General features: G+C 37.0%; 1 pseudogene; it reads right to left on the bottom strand.

The window, feature by feature from the left end:
- Positions 1–4319: 4319 nt before the first annotated feature.
- LOC138825125 (U6 spliceosomal RNA) lies at positions 4320–4419 on the bottom strand (annotated as a pseudogene).
- Positions 4420–7093: the final 2674 nt, after the last annotated feature.

Here is a 7093-nt window from a genome sequence, read left to right as displayed (position 1 = left end):
TACAAAAAAATTTTTTTTTACTGCAACTGGCCTGTAGAGACAATCCATCAGACATAATTGTGACTTGCAATAGCACAAGAGCTCATTGTAATAGCACAAGTGCTATCTGGATATTATGTATGGGTCCTGAGCATTGATAAGAGCCTAGGTGCTATTCCTATTTTTTTCCTCAAGAATATTACTCTATTACTTAAACCACAGCCCCATTTCTGACTTTTCTGGTGAGGAAATGGAGATAAGAGTGTCATGGACTTTTCCTGGCTCACCTGGCATAACATTGGGATAACACCTGGGATAATATTAATAATGTTATCCCAAAATCTCAGCATTCTGAAGAGCTAGAATTATAGTTATGAGCCATTAGTACACAGAAAAGTATTTATTTTTCAGTGGAATGAATTAAGAATACAGATTCTTAAGGAAAATTCACCCTCAGTACTAAGTAAATCATCAAGAACAGTTCACGTAGATACACACACACACACACACAAGCATACAAGCAGACACAAAAACCCACATAAACGTCTCAGGAATCTGTATCTCTTTCCCCTAAAGAGTAGTATGGTCTAATGGGCAAACTGTGGTGTCACAGTCATGTAATCCCAGATATCAAGAGGTAGGGGTATAGGAGCATGGGGTACTGAGGATGACTTGGGTGAAGTTAGCACAAAATCCTATATTAAAAGCAAACTGAAAAAGAAAGAAAAAGAGTTGGGTGCATGTAGGCACAAGTGGCAATTTATGTGCCTAGTAAGTTTAAGGCCCTCAGTTTAATCCTCACTTCCATGAAAAAGACAAAAAGAATAAAATCTCAGTCCATTTTGTCATTGTTTAAAATCAATTAAGCTGTATACTTCATGAGGAATATAAGGTCTATTTCAAGCCTAATAGTAGTAGCTGGATAGTCTATATAGCATGGTAGCACATGGGACAAGGCCCTGTAGGTGCATCATATCACAGAGGATCTCAGCATCATGGTATGTGCTAGAATGACAGGGAGTAAGGGGCATAGGTTGCTTTTAACAACTGATAACAGTGAGAACGTTAGTCCCTTGAGAGTTGATGAGATAATATTTATCCATTTATGACTGAAACATCTTTTAAAGGTTCTACTTCCTGACACTGCTACATTGAATAGTTAAACTTCAGTATGAGCTTTGATGGTGACAGACCATTAACAGCTTTCTGACAGAGGCAGGTGAGACCATTGGAAGCCAAGGATGTTAATACAACTAGGCACCTTGGACAACTGCTTCGATCTCATTGATTCTGATATTTACTGTACTTGAGGCCATCTCACAGTCAAGATCCATCAAGTCCATGTCTGTTCCATGTGCCAGTTTCAGTTATGCTGAGTGTTATATAAACCACTAGACAATAGGGAGAAATAGGATGGAGATAGGCACAAAAATGTAAGTTTGGCATTCTTCTTGGCCCTTAAATAACATTAAAAGATTTATGTAGGTAAGTCACGAGAAAGCTCTATGTCATTATAAAATACATATAGCCATGTAATAACTACTCTATCACCCTGAAAGATACCTTGTAGAACAGCTTGTTTACACATAACACAGACACTCCTATGAACACAAAAGATGGAAAAAACAAACAAGTTCCGGTTTACAAAAGTAATTGTCAACCTCAGAGTCAAAGCAGACACCCTGAAAACAGTACTGGAAAGAATAGGAAAAACACTAGGTCTCCTTGGCACAGGTCAAAATTTCCTTAATAGAGACCCAGAAACACAACAAATCAAAGAAAGGTTGCACAAATGGGATTTCATGAAACTGCAGAGCTTGTGCATGGCAAAGGACATAACTAGCAAAATCCATAGAAAGCCCACCGATTAGGAGAAGATTAGCCATACAACAGACAAGGATCTCATATCTAAAATGTGCTTGGAACTCACAAAAATATATCCTCCAAAAACAAATCCTCAAAGAAACAACTGCACAATAAATAAGTGGGCTAAAGAATTAAAGAGAAATTTCTCTGAAGAGGAAAGAAGATGGCCAACAGACACATAAAGAAATGCTCAACATTTCTAGCCATAAAAGAAAAGCAAATCACCAAAATTACTCAAGCTGATTTAAAATTTGGTAAAGGAGCAGGGTATAAAAATAACCGTCAAAAATCAATGGCTTTTCTGTATGCCAATAATGAGAAAAGCGTGGTTGAAATCAGGAAAACAACTCCATTCATAACAGCACCCCCAAAAAAATACCTAGGAATTAATTTAACCAAAGAAGGGAAGGACCTCTATAATGAAAACTTTAAAAACCTGAAAAGGGAAATCAAAACAGAACTTACAAAGTGGTAAAAGCTCCCATGTTCCTGGATTGGAAAGATCAACATCGTGAAAATGGCAATACTTTCCAAGGGTTTCTACCAATTTAATTCAATACCTATCAATATTCCAACCCCTTTCTTCAACGAATTAAAAGAGGCTATCCAAAAATTCATATAGAACAATAAAAAACCCAGAATAGAAAAAAAATATCCTTAACATAAAGAACAGTGATGAAGGAATATCAATACCAAATTTCAAACTCTACTACAAAGCCATCGTAATTAAAACATCTTGGTACTGGCACAAGAACGGACATCAGGAACAATGGAATAGAGTTGAAAAGGCAGAAATGAAAGTACAGACATATAGCTACCTAATCTTCGATAAGGGAGCTAAAAAAATAGAATGGAAGAAAGCCTCTTAAGTAAATTGTGCTGGCAAAATTGGTTAATCACTTGTAGAAAACTTAAGCTAGATCCTTATATATCAATCTGCACCAGAATCAATTCCAAATGGATCAAAGCCCTCTGAGTCAAAGCAGACACTCTGATGGAATAGGATGGAATAGGAGAAACCCTAGGTCTCCTTGGCACAGGCCGAATTTTTTTTTAATGGAGACCCAGAAACACAACAAATCAAAGAAAGGTTGGACAAATGGGATTGCATGAAATTGCAGAGCTTCTACATGGCAAAGGACATAGTTAACAAGATCAATAGAAAGCCTATGGATTGGGAAAAGATCTTCACTAGCCATTAAACAGACAAGGGTCTCATATCTAAAATATACCTGTAACTCAAAAAATTAAATCTCCCAAGAACAAATCCTCAAAGAAACCACTTCTCCATAAAAAAGTGGGCTAAAGACTCAAAAAGAAACTTTTCTGAAGAGAAAAGAAGGATGGCCAATAGACACATGAAGAAATGCTCAACCTCCCTAGCCATAAAAGAAATGCAAATAAAAAGAACAGAAATACCATCTCACCACAGTTAGAATGGCTATAATCAAGAACTCTAATAACAACAGATGCTGGAGGGGATGTGGATAGAAGGAAAACTTACTGTATTGTTGTGGGAGTGTAAACGTGTTCAACCACTTTGGAAAGTATATGGAGGTTCCTCAGAAGACTCTACATAGAGCTCCCCTATGACCCAGAACTAGCAGTTTTGGGCATTTACCCAAATGTTCACAAACAAGATCATACTAATGCTACCAGCACGACTATGTTTATTGCAGCATTATTTACCATAACTAAGATATGGAACCAACCCAGATACCCTTCAGTTGATGAATGGATCAAGAAAATGTGGTATATATACACAATTCCATGCCTCCATAGAATTTCTTTGTCCCATTTGTTAGGAAATGGAAAGACTTGGAACAAATTATATTAAGTGAAATAAGCCATACCCAAAGAAACATAGATCCCATGGTTTCTCTTATTTGCAATAACTAGTATATGTCTGAGAAAAACAGAAATTTTTAGACAAGTTGATGTTAGGCTAAATGAACCCCAAGATAATTTTTTTTCTTTCTTGTGATTGTTTCCAACATATTTATAAATTGATTTCTTTGTTGCTTTGTATGTACCTCCCCCATGGTATAACTCCTGTTTTCACTGCATTTGATTCTGGTACCCTGCATCTTGTATATACATTTTTCTAATTTGGAGAGGGTTAGGGAAAACACAAAATGCTTAAATAGGGATACAGGTTGACCCATTGTAAAAATGCAATGTACAAGGCCCTACGTTAAAAACAAACATTAGAACTTCGGAGGTGGGGAGAATACTCGTGGAGGTGGGAGAGAAGGAATGGTAGGGGAAAAACAAAGGAGGAGGTAACAATGCTTGATAGGAAATATACTTGATAGGAAATTACCTTACTCATTTAATTGTAACCCCTCTGCACAGTATTTTTTATAATAAAAGACATACAAAAATTAATTCAATGTATGATTATGGACTGGGCCTTCCACTTACTTTCACACTTCAAACTGGGATCTCTATCTGTCTTTATTTATTTATTTTTTTAAAATCAGGAATGCTACACAAATATGCGAGTCATCATTGCACAAGGGCCATGCTAATCTCTGTATCTTTCCATTTTTTATATATGCTGCCAAAGTGAGCAATCTTTAATTTTTTGTTAATCTTTTTTTCAAGGATAAATCTAATAACACTGTCCCCTAATTTTGTATAAAATTAGTTTTGGACAGATATTTAATATGTAATATATTTGTGAGATATATACGTATATACATACTATTTGTCTGCAGGAGTTGGGCACACTGAAACAATTGAAGGCACTGATTTAATTTCACGGCTGTCATTCTATTTTAAGACTTTTAAAAATCAAAACATAGATGACCATAATTTCATCGAATGTCCTGTCCAATATTGATTTGTGTGTATCAGGCAGGCTGTACCTCATGTCCCACAAGAGTGCAAGAATAATAGGGTTTAGCTCATTACATAGTGGCTCATCAAGACATAGGAAATATCCCTCAGTTTGGTTGAGATGATCTCCATTGTTTGTTCTATACTATGCCTCTGCTTTGGCTCTGCAGTTTACCATTTCAAGATGATATTTGGTTCTTTTTGAGACAGATGAATGGAGAAATGTACGTGGCCTCCAAGACAATTACCTGTATCTGGTTAAAATTCATACTTTCAAATGGGATATTTGCCATCCCTGTAGAATACAAATGAGGCCTCCCAAGCAACAGCTATCTACATTGCAGCCATTGTAATTTTCATGGAAGCACTATTTTATAGGGACAAAATTAAGATACCAAATATGTCCTTCAGCAACTACCCCTGGGAAATCCTTATGCTCATGCCAAAGTCATTGAACGTCACATTGCCTTTGTCATCCAACACGATGTTATTGGATTTAATGTTTCAGTCATTTTCAGTTTCATTAAATTAATGCACAGTCCTCACAATCTGTTTGAATAAACTCCTGACTTCATTCTTGAATAGGCGGTATGATTTTCACATTTGTCTAAGGAGGTCTCTGGATGGCCAGTTCCACTACCAAGTATTTGTGCTCATCCATTTCCCTCACCAGGTATGACCTGATCATGTGTGGGTGATGGAAAATCTTAATAATGTCCATCTCATTTAAACATTTTTTGTGGGTCCTGGGGCTTGATCTCTGGGCCTGGGCACTGTCACTGAACTCTTCAGCTTATGTCTACTGCTCTACCACTTGAGCCACAGCACCACTTCCAGCTCTTTCTGTTTATGTGGTGCTGAGGAATCGAACCCAGGGCCTCATTTATTTAAGGCAAACATATACCACTGAGCCACCTTCCTGGCCTGTCCATCTCATTTTTGATTTAACAATTGTTGAACTCTCATCTTCAGGATTATTTTCACTACAACCTTATTGACTACGAGGTGGTGCTAGGCCAAATTTACATATCCATAGCTTCCATAGTCAATGATTTCCTCCTTCATGGTATATTGTTCCGGGAAAATCTCCTCCTGCCATAGCTAATGATCACCTTCAAACTGTCTTGTTCAGTGAAAATCTCCTTCTCTGAAGAGCTTGATGATAATTCACTATGTTCTTCCATCTTTCTGCTAAGATGCCAAGGAGTAAATCTACCTAAACTTAGCTAAGAAAATAAAAACCCCAGAGCAACAACCTAAAGGAAACTGTCAATGTAGCAATCAGTCCAGCAGGTCACCAGGAACTCTCAGCAATGTAATGGACTGCAGAGACCACTCACAATGGTTGCAATGGACCAATCACAGCTTGGAATGAACCCACTGGATCTTCTCGTCTTGAGCCTGGAGAATTGTTGCCAAGGTTTCCACAAGGATGTGAGGTGCACAGAGTGATGCCACTGGTGCTGCCATGGCAGTGTTGCAGGAACTTCAAGTGTATCAGAAAGTTCATTCTGTCCTTGTTGGCTTCAAGGTCCTAGGGTTGCTCCCAAAGATTTTGTCCTTGAGTAGTATCCATGTCCTTATGTCTGCTCCTGCCAGAACAGTGGCCATGTGCAGGAGCATACATCAACCAGTGGCTTCCATTCACTATATGTGCAAGTCTTGGAACTTGCTCCAACAATCTAAAAACAAAGTGGAATCCTATGTATTCCTAGATGCAGGTGACACATAACGAAGTGTTCAAATGGAAACTCTCACTAAAGTAGATCCAGATTTTTTAATCTTGACAATAAAGAGAAAATTCAAAGAAGTTGTTAAAGTATAAGAGGTGCCCCTCTTTGTTGAGTTAGAAGCTTCTTGCACAACTGCTTAAAATAATATTAAAGTCCTTATTTGTTATGGACTTGATTTAGTGTTTTGGTACCATATAATAATTTCTGATCTTTAAAAAGTTGTAATATCAGTATGCACTTTGGTGTGTTTTTAATGGAATCCAAGATGAGGCCCATAGCTCTTGAGTAGATCTAAAACAATATCACATTCAACAATATCATGTGGTTGAAAGTAGGCAGCCTACTGTAAAGTCACTATTGCCAGGATGAATCTTCTGTAGAAATACTGTTTTTTTTCCTTTTCAGTATTTGCTAATTAAATACATCAATGTATTAATGGCAAGAAATTGCTACTTTAATATAAATTATGTTCTCTATTCAGCTCAATGAATTTTGACAACTATTTAATTATGTAATACTAAGAGTCTCCTTATAAAGTAAAAAAAAGGGCACTTTTGTCATTGACATTAAAATGCAAAGAAAATAGGTCCCAGTAATTTTTATACTTAGGTGGATAATGGAAAACAGCTGTTTTCTCACTCAGAAATTAAATCCAATAGGGTACTTCATGGCAT

The sequence above is a fragment of the Dipodomys merriami genome, unplaced genomic scaffold (assembly GCF_024711535.1).
Source record: "Dipodomys merriami isolate MVZ:Mamm:240054 unplaced genomic scaffold, mDipMer1.0.p SCAF_1345, whole genome shotgun sequence".
Classification (NCBI taxonomy): Eukaryota; Metazoa; Chordata; class Mammalia; order Rodentia; family Heteromyidae; genus Dipodomys; species Dipodomys merriami.
This window is presented reverse-complemented; position numbering and strand designations above follow the sequence as displayed.